Below are 18,558 nucleotides of genomic sequence, written 5' to 3'. Positions count from 1 at the left end.
TAAAGCAATAAAAGAATGAAAGTCTCAAAACTCGGAATCTAATGGCTAAATCTTGTCAGTAGTATGAATTAAGTGATTTACATGTGAATTTGAGTCAGTGTGGCCTGCTTCAGGCTGAAATCTAAGTCAAAGTCATGTAATGTGAACTACTACAATGCCAAACACTGTAAATGCATTGAAAACGCTATTCAAGAGCTGAAAAGCACTTTAAAGCAATAAAAGAATGAAAGTCTCAAAACTCGAATCTAATGGCTAAATCTTGTCAGTAGTATGAATTAAGTGATTTACAGTTGATTTGAGTCAGTGTGGCCTGCTTTAGGCTGAAGTCTAAGTCAAAGTCATGTAATGTGAACTACTACAATGCCAAACACTGTAAATGCATTGAAAACGCTATTCAAGAGCTGAAAAGTACTTTAAAGCAATAAAAGAATGAAAGTCTCAAAACTCGGAATCTAATGGCTAAATCTTGTCAGTAGTATGAATTAAGTTATTTACAGTTGATTTGAGTCAGTGTGGCCTGTTTTAGGCTGAAATCTAAGTCAGAGTCATGTAATGTGAACTACTACAATGCCAAACACTGTAAATGCATTGAAAACGCTATTCAAGATCTGAAAAGCACTTTAAAGCAATAAAAGAATGAAAGTCTCAAAACTCGGAATCTAATGGCTAAATCTTGTCAGTAGTATGAATTAAGTGATTTACATGTGGATTTGAGTCAGTGTGGCCTGCTTCAGGCTGAAATCTAAGTCCAAGTCATGTAATGTGAACTACTACAATGCCAAACACTGTAAATGCATTGAAAACGCTATTCAAGAGCTGAAAAGTACTTTAAAGCAATAAAAGAATGAAAGTCTCAAAACTCGGAATCTAATGGCTAAATCTTGTCAGTAGTATGAATTAAGTTATTTACAGTTGATTTGAGTCAGTGTGGCCTGTTTTAGGCTGAAATCTAAAGTCAAAGTCATGTAATGTGAACTAGTACAATGCCAAACATTGTAAATGAATTGAAAATGCTATTCAGGAGCTGAAAAGCACTTTAAAGCAATAAAAGAATGAAAGTCTCAAAACTCGGAATCTAATGGCTAAATCTTGTCAGTAGTATGGATTAAGTGATTTACAGTTGATTTGAGTCAGTGTGGCCTGCTTCAGGCTGAAATCTAAGTCGAAGTCATGTAATGTGAACTACTACAATGCCAAACACTGTAAATGCATTGAAAACGCTATTCAAGAGCTGAAAAGCACTTTAAAGCAATAAAAGAATGAAAGTCTCAAAACTCGAATCTAATGGCTAAATCTTGTCAGTAGTATGAATTAAGTGATTTACAGTTGATTTGAGTCAGTGTGGCCTGCTTTAGGCTGAAATCTAAGTCAAAGTCATGTAATGTGAACTACTACAATGCCAAACACTGTAAATGCATTGAAAACGCTATTCAATAGCTGAAAAGTACTTTAAAGCAATAAAAGAATGAAAGTCTCAAAACTCGGAATCTAATGGCTAAATCTTGTCAGTAGTATGAATTAAGTTATTTACAGTTGATTTGAGTCAGTGTGGCCTGTTTTAGGCTGAAATCTAAGTCAGAGTCATGTAATGTGAACTACTACAATGCCAAACACTGTAAATGCATTGAAAACGCTATTCAAGAGCTGAAAAGCACTTTAAAGCAATAAAAGAATGAAAGTCTAAAAACTCGGAATCTAATGGCTAAATCTTGTCAGTAGTATGGATTAAGTGATTTACAGTTGATTTGAGTCAGTGTGGCCTGTTTTAGGCTGAAATCTAAGTCAGAGTCATGTAAGGTGAACTACTACAATGCCAAACAATGTAAATGCATTGAAAACGCTATTCAAGAGCTGAAAAGCACTTTAAAGCAATAAAAGAATGAAAGTCTCAAAACTCGGAATCTAATGGCTAAATCTTGTCAGTAGTATGAATTAAGTGATTTACATGTGGATTTGAGTCAGTGTGGCCTGCTTCAGGCTGAAATCTAAGTCCAAGTCATGTAATGTGAACTACTACTATGCCAAACACTGTAAATGCATTGAAAACGCTATTCAAGAGCTGAAAAGTACTTTAAAGCAATAAAATAATGAAAGTCTCAAAACTCGGAATCTAATGGCTAAATCTTGTCAGTAGTATGAATTAAGTTATTTACAGTTGATTTGAGTCAGTGTGGCCTGTTTTAGGCTGAAATCTAAAGTCAAAGTCATGTAATGTGAACTAGTACAATGCCAAACATTGTAAATGAATTGAAAATGCTATTCAGGAGCTGAAAAGCACTTTAAAGCAATAAAAGAATGAAAGTCTCAAAACTCGGAATCTAATGGCTAAATCTTGTCAGTAGTATGGATTAAGTGATTTACAGTTGATTTGAGTCAGTGTGGACTGTTTTAGGCTGAAATCTAAGTCAGAGTCATGTAATGTGAACTACTACAATGCCAAACACTGTAAATGCATTGAAAATGCTATTCAAGAGCTGAAAAGCACTTTAAAGCAATAAAAGAATGAAAGTCTCAAAACTCGAATCTAATGGCTAAATCTTGTCAGTAGTATGAATTAAGTGATTTACAGTTGATTTGAGTCAGTGTGGCCTGCTTTAGGCTGAAATCTAAGTCAAAGTCATGTAATGTGAACTACTACAATGCCAAACACTGTAAATGCATTGAAAACGCTATTCAAGAGCTGAAAAGTACTTTAAAGCAATAAAAGAATGAAAGTCTCAAAACTCGGAATCTAATGGCTAAATCTTGTCAGTAGTATGAATTAAGTTATTTACAGTTGATTTGAGTCAGTGTGGCCTGTTTTAGGCTGAAATCTAAGTCAAAGTCATGTAATGTGAACTACTACAATGCCAAACACTGTAAATGCATTGAAGACGCTATTCAAGAGCTGAAAAGCACTTTAAAGCAATAAAAGAATGAAAGTCTCAAAACTCGAATCTAATGGCTAAATCTTGTCAGTAGTATGAATTAAGTGATTTACAGTTGATTTGAGTCAGTGTGGCCTGCTTTAGGCTGAAATCTAAGTCAAAGTCATGTAATGTGAACTACTACAATGCCAAACACTGTAAATGCATTGAAAACGCTATTCAAGAGCTGAAAAGTACTTTAAAGCAATAAAAGAATGAAAGTCTCAAAACTCGGAATCTAATGGCTAAATCTTGTCAGTAGTATGAATTAAGTTATTTACAGTTGATTTGAGTCAGTGTGGCCTGTTTTAGGCTGAAATCTAAGTCAGAGTCATGTAATGTGAACTACTACAATGCCAAACACTGTAAATGCATTGAAAACGCTATTCAAGAGCTGAAAAGCACTTTAAAGCAATAAAAGAATGAAAGTCTAAAAACTCGGAATCTAATGGCTAAATCTTGTCAGTAGTATGGATTAAGTGATTTACAGTTGATTTGAGTCAGTGTGGCCTGTTTTAGGCTGAAATCTAAGTCAGAGTCATGTAATGTGAACTACTACAATGCCAAACACTGTAAATGCATTGAAAACGCTATTCAAGAGCTGAAAAGCACTTTAAAGCAATAAAAGAATGAAAGTCTCAAAACTCGGAATCTAATGGCTAAATCTTGTCAGTAGTATGAATTAAGTGATTTACATGTGGATTTGAGTCAGTGTGGCCTGCTTCAGGCTGAAATCTAAGTCCAAGTCATGTAATGTGAACTACTACAATGCCAAACACTGTAAATGCATTGAAAACGCTATTCAAGAGCTGAAAAGTACTTTAAAGCAATAAAATAATGAAAGTCTCAAAACTCGGAATCTAATGGCTAAATCTTGTCAGTAGTATGAATTAAGTTATTTACAGTTGATTTGAGTCAGTGTGGCCTGTTTTAGGCTGAAATCTAAAGTCAAAGTCATGTAATGTGAACTAGTACAATGCCAAACATTGTAAATGAATTGAAAATGCTATTCAGGAGCTGAAAAGCACTTTAAAGCAATAAAAGAATGAAAGTCTCAAAACTCGGAATCTAATGGCTAAATCTTGTCAGTAGTATGGATTAAGTGATTTACAGTTGATTTGAGTCAGTGTGGACTGTTTTAGGCTGAAATCTAAGTCAGAGTCATGTAATGTGAACTACTACAATGCCAAACACTGTAAATGCATTGAAAATGCTATTCAAGAGCTGAAAAGCACTTTAAAGCAATAAAAGAATGAAAGTCTCAAAACTCGAATCTAATGGCTAAATCTTGTCAGTAGTATGAATTAAGTGATTTACAGTTGATTTGAGTCAGTGTGGCCTGCTTTAGGCTGAAATCTAAGTCAGAGTCATGTAATGTGAACTACTACAATGCCAAACACTGTAAATGCATTGAAAATGCTATTCAAGAGCTGAAAAGTACTTTAAAGCAATAAAAGAATGAAAGTCTCAAAACTCGGAATCTAATGGCTAAATCTTGTCAGTAGTATGGATTAAGTAATTTACAGTTGATTTGAGTCAGTGTGGCCTGTTTTAGGCTGAAATCTAAGTCAGAGTCATGTAATGTGAACTACTACAATGCCAAACACTGTAAATGCATTGAAAATGCTATTCAAGAGCTGAAAAGCACTTTAAAGCAATAAAAGAATGAAAGTCTCAAAACTCGAATCTAATGGCTAAATCTTGTCAGTAGTATGAATTAAGTGATTTACAGTTGATTTGAGTCAGTGTGGCCTGCTTTAGGCTGAAATCTAAGTCAAAGTCATGTAATGTGAACTACTACAATGCCAAACACTGTAAATGCTTTGAAAACGCTATTCAAGAGCTGAAAAGTACTTTAAAGCAATAAAAGAATGAAAGTCTCAAAACTCGGAATCTAATGGCTAAATCTTGTCAGTAGTATGAATTAAGTTATTTACAGTTGATTTGAGTCAGTGTGGCCTGTTTTAGGCTGAAATCTAAAGTCAAAGTCATGTAATGTGAACTAGTACAATGCCAAACGTTGTAAATGAATTGAAAATGCTATTCAGGAGCTGAAAAGCACTTTAAAGCAATAAAAGAATGAAAGTCTCAAAACTCGGAATCTAATGGCTAAATCTTGTCAGTAGTATGGATTAAGTGATTTACAGTTGATTTGAGTCAGTGTGGCCTGTTTTAGGCTGAAATCTAAGTCAGAGTCATGTAATGTGAACTACTACAATGCCAAACACTGTAAATGCATTGAAAATGCTATTTAAGAGCTGAAAAGCACTTTAAAGCAATAAAAGAATGAAAGTCTCAAAACTCGGAATCTAATGGCTAAATCTTGTCAGTAGTATGAATTAAGTTATTTACAGTTGATTTGAGTCAGTGTGGCCTGTTTTAGGCTGAAATCTAAAGTCAAAGTCATGTAATGTGAACTAGTACAATGCCAAACATTGTAAATGAATTGAAAATGCTATTCAGGAGCTGAAAAGCACTTTAAAGCAATAAAAGAATGAAAGTCTCAAAACTCGGAATCTAATGGCTAAATCTTGTCAGTAGTATGAATTAAGTTATTTACAGTTGATTTGAGTCAGTGTGGCCTGTTTTAGGCTGAAATCTAAAGTCAAAGTCATGTAATGTGAACTAGTACAATGCCAAACATTGTAAATGAATTGAAAACGCTATTCAAGAGCTGAAAAGCACTTTAAAGCAATAAAAGAATGAAAGTCTCAAAACTCGAATCTAATGGCTAAATCTTGTCAGTAGTATGGATTAAGTAATTTACAGTTGATTTGAGTCAGTGTGGCCTGTTTTAGGCTGAAATCTAAGTCAGAGTCATGTAATGTGAACTACTACAATGCCAAACACTGTAAATGCATTGAAAATGCTATTCAAGAGCTGAAAAGCACTTTAAAGCAATAAAAGAATGAAAGTCTCAAAACTCGAATCTAATGGCTAAATCTTGTCAGTAGTATGAATTAAGTGATTTACAGTTGATTTGAGTCAGTGTGGCCTGCTTTAGGCTGAAATCTAAGTCAAAGTCATGTAATGTGAACTACTACAATGCCAAACACTGTAAATGCATTGAAAACGCTATTCAAGAGCTGAAAAGTACTTTAAAGCAATAAAAGAATGAAAGTCTCAAAACTCGGAATCTAATGGCTAAATCTTGTCAGTAGTATGAATTAAGTTATTTACAGTTGATTTGAGTCAGTGTGGCCTGTTTTAGGCTGAAATCTAAAGTCAAAGTCATGTAATGTGAACTAGTACAATGCCAAACATTGTAAATGAATTGAAAATGCTATTCAGGAGCTGAAAAGCACTTTAAAGCAATAAAAGAATGAAAGTCTCAAAACTCGGAATCTAATGGCTAAATCTTGTCAGTAGTATGGATTAAGTGATTTACAGTTGATTTGAGTCAGTGTGGCCTGTTTTAGGCTGAAATCTAAGTCAGAGTCATGTAATGTGAACTATTACAATGCCAAACACTGTAAATGCATTGAAAATGCTATTCAAGAGCTGAAAAGCACTTTAAAGCAATAAAAGAATGAAAGTCTCAAAACTCGGAATCTAATGGCTAAATCTTGTCAGTAGTATGAATTAAGTTATTTACAGTTGACTTGAGTCAGTGTGGCCTGTTTTAGGCTGAAATCTAAAGTCAAAGTCATGTAATGTGAACTAGTACAATGCCAAACATTGTAAATGAATTGAAAATGCTATTCAGGAGCTGAAAAGCACTTTAAAGCAATAAAAGAATGAAAGTCTCAAAACTCGGAATCTAATGGCTAAATCTTGTCAGTAGTATGAATTAAGTTATTTACAGTTGATTTGAGTCAGTGTGGCCTGTTTTAGGCTGAAATCTAAAGTCAAAGTCATGTAATGTGAACTAGTACAATGCCAAACATTGTAAATGAATTGAAAATGCTATTCAGGAGCTGAAAAGCACTTTAAAGCAATAAAAGAATGAAAGTCTCAAAACTCGGAATCTAATGGCTAAATCTTGTCAGTAGTATGGATTAAGTGATTTACAGTTGATTTGAGTCAGTGTGGCCTGTTTTAGGCTGAAATCTAAGTCAGAGTCATGTAATGTGAACTATTACAATGCCAAACACTGTAAATGCATTGAAAACGCTATTCAAGAGCTGAAAAGTACTTTAAAGCAATAAAAGAATGAAAGTCTCAAAACTCGGAATCTAATGGCTAAATCTTGTCAGTAGTATGAATTAAGTTATTTACAGTTGATTTGAGTCAGTGTGGCCTGTTTTAGGCTGAAATCTAAGTCAAAGTCATGTAATGTGAACTACTACAATGCCAAACACTGTAAATGCATTGAAGACGCTATTCAAGAGCTGAAAAGCACTTTAAAGCAATAAAAGAATGAAAGTCTCAAAACTCGGAATCTAATGGCTAAATCTTGTCAGTAGTATGAATTAAGTGATTTACATGTGAATTTGAGTCAGTGTGGCCTGCTTCAGGCTGAAATCTAAGTCAAAGTCATGTAATGTGAACTACCACAATGCCAAACACTGTAAATGCATTGAAAACGCTATTTAAGAGCTGTAAAGTACTTTAAAGCAATAAAAGAATGAAAGTCTCAAAACTCGGAATCTAATGGCTAAATCTTGTCAGTAGTATGAATTAAGTTATTTACAGTTGATTTGAGTCAGTGTGGCCTGTTTTAGGCTGAAATCTAAAGTCAAAGTCATGTAATGTGAACTAGTACAATGCCAAACGTTGTAAATGAATTGAAAATGCTATTCAGGAGCTGAAAAGCACTTTAAAGCAATAAAAGAATGAAAGTCTCAAAACTCGGAATCTAATGGCTAAATCTTGTCAGTAGTATGAATTAAGTGATTTACAGTTGATTTGAGTCAGTGTGGCCTGCTTTAGGCTGAAATCGAAGTCAAAGTCATGTAATGTGAACTACTACAATGCCAAACACTGTAAATGCATTGAAAATGCTATTCAAGAGCTGAAAAGCACTTTAAAGCAATAAAAGAATTAAAGTCTCAAAACTCGAATCTAATGGCTAAATCTTGTCAGTAGTATGAATTAAGTGATTTACAGTTGATTTGAGTCAGTGTGGCCTGCTTTAGGCTGAAATCTAAGTCAAAGTCATGTAATGTGAACTACTACAATGCCAAACACTGTAAATGCATTGAAAACGCTATTCAAGAGCTGAAAAGTACTTTAAAGCAATAAAAGAATGAAAGTCTCAAAACTCGGAATCTAATGGCTAAATCTTGTCAGTAGTATGAATTAAGTTATTTACAGTTGATTTGAGTCAGTGTGGCCTGTTTTAGGCTGAAATCTAAGTCAAAGTCATGTAATGTGAACTACTACAATGCCAAACACTGTAAATGCATTGAAGACGCTATTCAAGAGCTGAAAAGTACTTTAAAGCAATAAAAGAATGAAAGTCTCAAAACTCGGAATCTAATGGCTAAATCTTGTCAGTAGTATGAATTAAGTGATTTACAGTTGATTTGAGTCAGTGTGGCCTGCTTTAGGCTGAAATCTAAGTCAAAGTCATGTAATGTGAACTACTACAATGCCAAACACTTTAAATGCATTGAAAACGCTATTCAAGAGCTGAAAAGTACTTTAAAGCAATAAAAGAATGAAAGTCTCAAAACTCGGAATCTAATGGCTAAATCTTGTCAGTAGTATGAATTAAGTTATTTACAGTTGATTTGAGTCAGTGTGTCTGTTTTAGGCTGAAATCTAAGTCAAAGTCATGTAATGTGAACTACTACAATGCCAAACACTGTAAATGCATTGAAGACGCTATTCAAGAGCTGAAAAGCACTTTAAAGCAATAAAAGAATGAAAGTCTCAAAACTCGGAATCTAATGGCTAAATCTTGTCAGTAGTATGAATTAAGTGATTTACATGTGAATTTGAGTCAGTGTGGCCTGCTTCAGGCTGAAATCTAAGTCAAAGTCATGTAATGTGAACTACCACAATGCCAAACACTGTAAATGCATTTAAAACGCTATTTAAGAGCTGTAAAGTACTTTAAAGCAATAAAAGAATGAAAGTCTCAAAACTCGGAATCTAATGGCTAAATCTTGTCAGTAGTATGAATTAAGTTATTTACAGTTGATTTGAGTCAGTGTGGCCTGTTTTAGGCTGAAATCTAAAGTCAAAGTCATGTAATGTGAACTAGTACAATGCCAAACGTTGTAAATGAATTGAAAATGCTATTCAGGAGCTGAAAAGCACTTTAAAGCAATAAAAGAATGAAAGTCTCAAAACTCGGAATCTAATGGCTACATCTTGTCAGTAGTATGAATTAAGTGATTTACAGTTGATTTGAGTCAGTGTGGCCTGCTTTAGGCTGAAATCGAAGTCAAAGTCATGTAATGTGAACTACTACAATGCCAAACACTGTAAATGCATTGAAAACGCTATTCAAGAGCTGAAAAGTACTTTAAAGCAATAAAAGAATGAAAGTCTCAAAACTCGGAATCTAATGGCTAAATCTTGTCAGTAGTATGAATTAAGTTATTTACAGTTGATTTGAGTCAGTGTGGCCTGTTTTAGGCTGAAATCTAAAGTCAAAGTCATGTAATGTGAACTAGTACAATGCCATTGTAAATGAATTGAAAATGCTATTCAGGAGCTGAAAAGCACTTTAAAGCAATAAAAGAATGAAAGTCTCAAAACTCGGAATCTAATGGCTAAATCTTGTCAGTAGTATGAATTAAGTGATTTACATGTGAATTTGAGTCAGTGTGGCCTGCTTTAGGCTGAAATCTAAGTCGAAGTCATGTAATGTGAACTACTACAATGCCAAACACTGTAATTGCATTGAAAACGCTATTCAAGAGCTGAAAAGCACTTTAAAGCAATAAAAGAATGAAAGTCTCAAAACTCGAATCTAATGGCTAAATCTTGTCAGTAGTATGAATTAAGTGATTTACAGTTGATTTGAGTCAGTGTGGCCTGCTTTAGGCTGAAATCTAAGTCAAAGTCATGTAATGTGAACTACTACAATGCCAAACACTGTAAATGCATTGAAAACGCTATTCAAGAGCTGAAAAGTACTTTAAAGCAAAAAAAGAATGAAAGTCTCAAAACTCGGAATCTAATGGCTAAATCTTGTCAGTAGTATGAATTAAGTGATTTACAGTTGATTTGAGTCAGTGTGGCCTGTTTTAGGCTGAAATCTAAGTCAGAGTCATGTAATGTGAACTACTACAATGCCAAACACTGTAAATGCATTGAAAACGCTATTCAAGAGCTGAAAAGTACTTTAAAGCAATAAAAGAATGAAAGTCTCAAAACTCGGAATCTAATGGCTAAATCTTGTCAGTAGTATGAATTAAGTGATTTACAGTTGATTTGAGTCAGTGTGGCCTGCTTTAGGCTGAAATCGAAGTCAAAGTCATGTAATGTGAACTAGTACAATGCCAAACGTTGTAAATGAATTGAAAATGCTATTCAGGAGCTGAAAAGCACTTTAAAGCAATAAAAGAATGAAAGTCTCAAAACTCGGAATCTAATGGCTACATCTTGTCAGTAGTATGAATTAAGTGATTTACAGTTGATTTGAGTCAGTGTGGCCTGCTTTAGGCTGAAATCGAAGTCAAAGTCATGTAATGTGAACTACTACAATGCCAAACACTGTAAATGCATTGAAAACGCTATTCAAGAGCTGAAAAGTACTTTAAAGCAATAAAAGAATGAAAGTCTCAAAACTCGGAATCTAATGGCTAAATCTTGTCAGTAGTATGAATTAAGTTATTTACAGTTGATTTGAGTCAGTGTGGCCTGTTTTAGGCTGAAATCTAAAGTCAAAGTCATGTAATGTGAACTAGTACAATGCCATTGTAAATGAATTGAAAATGCTATTCAGGAGCTGAAAAGCACTTTAAAGCAATAAAAGAATGAAAGTCTCAAAACTCGGAATCTAATGGCTAAATCTTGTCAGTAGTATGAATTAAGTGATTTACATGTGAATTTGAGTCAGTGTGGCCTGCTTAAGGCTGAAATCTAAGTCGAAGTCATGTAATGTGAACTACTACAATGCCAAACACTGTAATTGCATTGAAAACGCTATTCAAGAGCTGAAAAGCACTTTAAAGCAATAAAAGAATGAAAGTCTCAAAACTCGAATCTAATGGCTAAATCTTGTCAGTAGTATGAATTAAGTGATTTACAGTTGATTTGAGTCAGTGTGGCCTGCTTTAGGCTGAAATCTAAGTCAAAGTCATGTAATGTGAACTACTACAATGCCAAACACTGTAAATGCATTGAAAACGCTATTCAAGAGCTGAAAAGTACTTTAAAGCAAAAAAAGAATGAAAGTCTCAAAACTCGGAATCTAATGGCTAAATCTTGTCAGTAGTATGAATTAAGTGATTTACAGTTGATTTGAGTCAGTGTGGCCTGTTTTAGGCTGAAATCTAAGTCAGAGTCATGTAATGTGAACTACTACAATGCCAAACACTGTAAATGCATTGAAAACGCTATTCAAGAGCTGAAAAGTACTTTAAAGCAATAAAAGAATGAAAGTCTCAAAACTCGGAATCTAATGGCTAAATCTTGTCAGTAGTATGAATTAAGTGATTTACAGTTGATTTGAGTCAGTGTGGCCTGCTTTAGGCTGAAATCGAAGTCAAAGTCATGTAATGTGAACTACTACAATGCCAAACACTGTAAATATATTGAAAATGCTATTCAAGAGCTGAAAAGCACTTTAAAGCAATAAAAGAATGAAAGTCTCAAAACTCGGAATCTAATGGCTAAATCTTGTCAGTAGTATGAATTAAGTGATTTACAGTTGATTTGAGTCAGTGTGGCCTGCTTTAGGCTGAAATCTAAGTCAAAGTCATGTAATGTGAACTACTACAATGCCAAACACTTTAAATGCATTGAAAACGCTATTCAAGAGCTGAAAAGTACTTTAAAGCAATAAAAGAATGAAAGTCTCAAAACTCGGAATCTAATGGCTAAATCTTGTCAGTAGTATGAATTAAGTTATTTACAGTTGATTTGAGTCAGTGTGGCCTGTTTTAGGCTGAAATCTAAGTCAAAGTCATGTAATGTGAACTACTACAATGCCGAACACTGTAAATGCATTGAAGACGCTATTCAAGAGCTGAAAAGCACTTTAAAGCAATAAAAGAATGAAAGTCTCAAAACTCGGAATCTAATGGCTAAATCTTGTCAGTAGTATGAATTAAGTGATTTACATGTGAATTTGAGTCAGTGTGGCCTGCTTCAGGCTGAAATCTAAGTCAAAGTCATGTAATGTGAACTACCACAATGCCAAACACTGTAAATGCATTTAAAACGCTATTTAAGAGCTGTAAAGTACTTTAAAGCAATAAAAGAATGAAAGTCTCAAAACTCGGAATCTAATGGCTAAATCTTGTCAGTAGTATGAATTAAGTTATTTACAGTTGATTTGAGTCAGTGTGGCCTGTTTTAGGCTGAAATCTAAGTCAGAGTCATGTAATGTGAACTACTACAATGCCAAACACTGTAAATGCATTGAAAACGCTATTCAAGAGCTGAAAAGTACTTTAAAGCAATAAAAGAATGAAAGTCTCAAAACTCGGAATCTAATGGCTAAATCTTGTCAGTAGTATGAATTAAGTGATTTACAGTTGATTTGAGTCAGTGTGGCCTGCTTTAGGCTGAAATCGAAGTCAAAGTCATGTAATGTGAACTAGTACAATGCCAAACGTTGTAAATGAATTGAAAATGCTATTCAGGAGCTGAAAAGCACTTTAAAGCAATAAAAGAATGAAAGTCTCAAAACTCGGAATCTAATGGCTACATCTTGTCAGTAGTATGAATTAAGTGATTTACAGTTGATTTGAGTCAGTGTGGCCTGCTTTAGGCTGAAATCGAAGTCAAAGTCATGTAATGTGAACTACTACAATGCCAAACACTGTAAATGCATTGAAAACGCTATTCAAGAGCTGAAAAGTACTTTAAAGCAATAAAAGAATGAAAGTCTCAAAACTCGGAATCTAATGGCTAAATCTTGTCAGTAGTATGAATTAAGTTATTTACAGTTGATTTGAGTCAGTGTGGCCTGTTTTAGGCTGAAATCTAAAGTCAAAGTCATGTAATGTGAACTAGTACAATGCCATTGTAAATGAATTGAAAATGCTATTCAGGAGCTGAAAAGCACTTTAAAGCAATAAAAGAATGAAAGTCTCAAAACTCGGAATCTAATGGCTAAATCTTGTCAGTAGTATGAATTAAGTGATTTACATGTGAATTTGAGTCAGTGTGGCCTGCTTAAGGCTGAAATCTAAGTCGAAGTCATGTAATGTGAACTACTACAATGCCAAACACTGTAATTGCATTGAAAACGCTATTCAAGAGCTGAAAAGCACTTTAAAGCAATAAAAGAATGAAAGTCTCAAAACTCGAATCTAATGGCTAAATCTTGTCAGTAGTATGAATTAAGTGATTTACAGTTGATTTGAGTCAGTGTGGCCTGCTTTAGGCTGAAATCTAAGTCAAAGTCATGTAATGTGAACTACTACAATGCCAAACACTGTAAATGCATTGAAAACGCTATTCAAGAGCTGAAAAGTACTTTAAAGCAAAAAAAGAATGAAAGTCTCAAAACTCGGAATCTAATGGCTAAATCTTGTCAGTAGTATGAATTAAGTGATTTACAGTTGATTTGAGTCAGTGTGGCCTGTTTTAGGCTGAAATCTAAGTCAGAGTCATGTAATGTGAACTACTACAATGCCAAACACTGTAAATGCATTGAAAACGCTATTCAAGAGCTGAAAAGTACTTTAAAGCAATAAAAGAATGAAAGTCTCAAAACTCGGAATCTAATGGCTAAATCTTGTCAGTAGTATGAATTAAGTGATTTACAGTTGATTTGAGTCAGTGTGGCCTGCTTTAGGCTGAAATCGAAGTCAAAGTCATGTAATGTGAACTACTACAATGCCAAACACTGTAAATATATTGAAAATGCTATTCAAGAGCTGAAAAGCACTTTAAAGCAATAAAAGAATGAAAGTCTCAAAACTCGGAATCTAATGGCTAAATCTTGTCAGTAGTATGAATTAAGTGATTTACAGTTGATTTGAGTCAGTGTGGCCTGCTTTAGGCTGAAATCTAAGTCAAAGTCATGTAATGTGAACTACTACAATGCCAAACACTTTAAATGCATTGAAAACGCTATTCAAGAGCTGAAAAGTACTTTAAAGCAATAAAAGAATGAAAGTCTCAAAACTCGGAATCTAATGGCTAAATCTTGTCAGTAGTATGAATTAAGTTATTTACAGTTGATTTGAGTCAGTGTGGCCTGTTTTAGGCTGAAATCTAAGTCAAAGTCATGTAATGTGAACTACTACAATGCCGAACACTGTAAATGCATTGAAGACGCTATTCAAGAGCTGAAAAGCACTTTAAAGCAATAAAAGAATGAAAGTCTCAAAACTCGGAATCTAATGGCTAAATCTTGTCAGTAGTATGAATTAAGTGATTTACATGTGAATTTGAGTCAGTGTGGCCTGCTTCAGGCTGAAATCTAAGTCAAAGTCATGTAATGTGAACTACCACAATGCCAAACACTGTAAATGCATTTAAAACGCTATTTAAGAGCTGTAAAGTACTTTAAAGCAATAAAAGAATGAAAGTCTCAAAACTCGGAATCTAATGGCTAAATCTTGTCAGTAGTATGAATTAAGTTATTTACAGTTGATTTGAGTCAGTGTGGCCTGTTTTAGGCTGAAATCTAAAGTCAAAGTCATGTAATGTGAACTAGTACAATGCCAAACGTTGTAAATGAATTGAAAATGCTATTCAGGAGCTGAAAAGCACTTTAAAGCAATAAAAGAATGAAAGTCTCAAAACTCGGAATCTAATGGCTACATCTTGTCAGTAGTATGAATTAAGTGATTTACAGTTGATTTGAGTCAGTGTGGCCTGCTTTAGGCTGAAATCGAAGTCAAAGTCATGTAATGTGAACTACTACAATGCCAAACACTGTAAATGCATTGAAAATGCTATTCAAGAGCTGAAAAGTACTTTAAAGCAATAAAAGAATGAAAGTCTCAAAACTCGGAATCTAATGGCTAAATCTTGTCAGTAGTATGAATTAAGTGATTTACAGTTGATTTGAGTCAGTGTGGCCTGTTTTAGGCTGAAATCTAAGTCAGAGTCATGTAATGTGAACTACTACAATGCCAAACACTGTAAATGCATTGAAAATGCTATTCAAGAGCTGAAAAGCACTTTAAAGCAATAAAAGAATGAAAGTCTCAAAACTCGAATCTAATGGCTAAATCTTGTCAGTAGTATGAATTAAGTGATTTACAGTTGATTTGAGTCAGTGTGGCCTGCTTTAGGCTGAAATCTAAGTCAAAGTCATGTAATGTGAACTACTACAATGCCAAACACTGTAAATGCATTGAAAACGCTATTCAAGAGCTGAAAAGTACTTTAAAGCAATAAAAGAATGAAAGTCTCAAAACTCGGAATCTAATGGCTAAATCTTGTCAGTAGTATGAATTAAGTTATTTACAGTTGATTTGAGTCAGTGTGGCCTGTTTTAGGCTGAAATCTAAGTCAAAGTCATGTAATGTGAACTACTACAATGCCAAACACTGTAAATGCATTGAAGACGCTATTCAAGAGCTGAAAAGCACTTTAAAGCAATAAAAGAATGAAAGTCTCAAAACTCGGAATCTAATGGCTAAATCTTGTCAGTAGTATGGATTAAGTGATTTACAGTTGATTTGAGTCAGTGTGGCCTGTTTTAGGCTGAAATCTAAGTCAGAGTCATGTAATGTGAACTACTACAATGCCAAACACTGTAAATGCATTGAAAACGCTATTCAAGAGCTGAAAAGCACTTTAAAGCAATAAAGAATGAAAGTCTCAAAACTCGGAATCTAATGGCTAAATCTTGTCAGTAGTATGCTTTAAGTGATTTACATGTGGATTTGAGTCAGTGTGGCCTGTTTCAGGCTGAAATCTAAGTCCAAGTCATGTATTGTGAACTACTACAATGCCAAACACTGTAAATGCATTGAAAACGCTATTCAAGAGCTGAAAAGCACTTTAAAGCAATAAAAGAATGAAAGTCTCAAAACTCGGAATCTAATGGCTAAATCTTGTCAGTAGTATGAATTAAGTGATTTACATGTGAATTTGAGTCAGTGTGGCCTGCTTCAGGCTGAAATCTAAGTCAAAGTCATGTAATGTGAACTACTACAATGCCAAACACTGTAAATGCATTGAAAACGCTATTCAAGAGCTGAAAAGCACTTTAAAGCAATAAAAGAATGAAAGTCTCAAAACTCGAATCTAATGGCTAAATCTTGTCAGTAGTATGAATTAAGTGATTTACAGTTGATTTGAGTCAGTGTGGCCTGCTTTAGGCTGAAGTCTAAGTCAAAGTCATGTAATGTGAACTACTACAATGCCAAACACTGTAAATGCATTGAAAACGCTATTCAAGAGCTGAAAAGTACTTTAAAGCAATAAAAGAATGAAAGTCTCAAAACTCGGAATCTAATGGCTAAATCTTGTCAGTAGTATGAATTAAGTTATTTACAGTTGATTTGAGTCAGTGTGGCCTGTTTTAGGCTGAAATCTAAGTCAGAGTCATGTAATGTGAACTACTACAATGCCAAACACTGTAAATGCATTGAAAACGCTATTCAAGAGCTGAAAAGTACTTTAAAGCAATAAAAGAATGAAAGTCTCAAAACTCGGAATCTAATGGCTAAATCTTGTCAGTAGTATGAATTAAGTGATTTACAGTTGATTTGAGTCAGTGTGGCCTGCTTTAGGCTGAAATCGAAGTCAAAGTCATGTAATGTGAACTACTACAATGCCAAACACTGTAAATATATTGAAAATGCTATTCAAGAGCTGAAAAGCACTTTAAGCAATAAAAGAATGAAAGTCTCAAAACTCGGAATCTAATGGCTAAATCTTGTCAGTAGTATGAATTAAGTGATTTACAGTTGATTTGAGTCAGTGTGGCCTGCTTTAGGCTGAAATCTAAGTCAAAGTCATGTAATGTGAACTACTACAATGCCAAACACTTTAAATGCATTGAAAACGCTATTCAAGAGCTGAAAAGTACTTAAAGCAATAAAAGAATGAAAGTCTCAAAACTCGGAATCTAATGGCTAAATCTTGTCAGTAGTATGAATTAAGTTATTTACAGTTGATTTGAGTCAGTGTGGCCTGTTTTAGGCTGAAATCTAAAGTCAAAGTCATGTAATGTGAACTAGTACAATGCCAAACGTTGTAAATGAATTGAAAATGCTATTCAGGAGCTGAAAAGCACTTTAAAGCAATAAAAGAATGAAAGTCTCAAAACTCGGAATCTAATGGCTAAATCTTGTCAGTAGTATGAATTAAGTTATTTACAGTTGATTTGAGTCAGTGTGGCCTGTTTTAGGCTGAAATCTAAAGTCAAAGTCATGTAATGTGAACTAGTACAATGCCAAACGTTGTAAATGAATTGAAAATGCTATTCAGGAGCTGAAAAGCACTTTAAAGCAATAAAAGAATGAAAGTCTCAAAACTCGGAATCTAATGGCTACATCTTGTCAGTAGTATGAATTAAGTGATTTACAGTTGATTTGAGTTCAGTGTGGCCTGCTTTAGGCTGAAATCGAAGTCAAAGTCATGTAATGTGAACTACTACAATGCCAAACACTGTAAATGCATTGAAAACGCTATTCAAGAGCTGAAAAGTACTTTAAAGCAATAAAAGAATGAAAGTCTCAAAACTCGGAATCTAATGGCTAAATCTTGTCAGTAGTATGAATTAAGTGATTTACAGTTGATTTGAGTCAGTGTGGCCTGTTTTAGGCTGAAATCTAAGTCAGAGTCATGTAATGTGAACTACTACAATGCCAAACACTGTAAATGCATTGAAAATGCTATTCAAGAGCTGAAAAGCACTTTAAAGCAATAAAAGAATGAAAGTCTCAAAACTCGAATCTAATGGCTAAATCTTGTCAGTAGTATGAATTAAGTGATTTACAGTTGATTTGAGTCAGTGTGGCCTGCTTTAGGCTGAAATCTAAGTCAAAGTCATGTAATGTGAACTACTACAATGCCAAACACTGTAAATGCATTGAAAACGCTATTCAAGAGCTGAAAAGTACTTTAAAGCAATAAAAGAATGAAAGTCTCAAAACTCGGAATCTAATGGCTAAATCTTGTCAGTAGTATGAATTAAGTTATTTACAGTTGATTTGAGTCAGTGTGGCCTGTTTTAGGCTGAAATCTAAGTCAAAGTCATGTAATGTGAACTACTACAATGCCAAACACTGTAAATGCATTGAAGACGCTATTCAAGAGCTGAAAAGCACTTTAAAGCAATAAAAGAATGAAAGTCTCAAAACTCGGAATCTAATGGCTAAATCTTGTCAGTAGTATGGATTAAGTGATTTACAGTTGATTTGAGTCAGTGTGGCCTGTTTTAGGCTGAAATCTAAGTCAGAGTCATGTAATGTGAACTACTACAATGCCAAACACTGTAAATGCATTGAAAACGCTATTCAAGAGCTGAAAAGCACTTTAAAGCAATAAAAGAATGAAAGTCTCAAAACTCGGAATCTAATGGCTAAATCTTGTCAGTAGTATGCTTTAAGTGATTTACATGTGGATTTGAGTCAGTGTGGCCTGTTTCAGGCTGAAATCTAAGTCCAAGTCA

This window comes from Osmerus eperlanus, chromosome 15 (assembly GCF_963692335.1).
Source record: "Osmerus eperlanus chromosome 15, fOsmEpe2.1, whole genome shotgun sequence".
NCBI lineage: Eukaryota > Metazoa > Chordata > Actinopteri > Osmeriformes > Osmeridae > Osmerus > Osmerus eperlanus.
Note: the sequence above shows the minus strand (reverse complement) of the source record.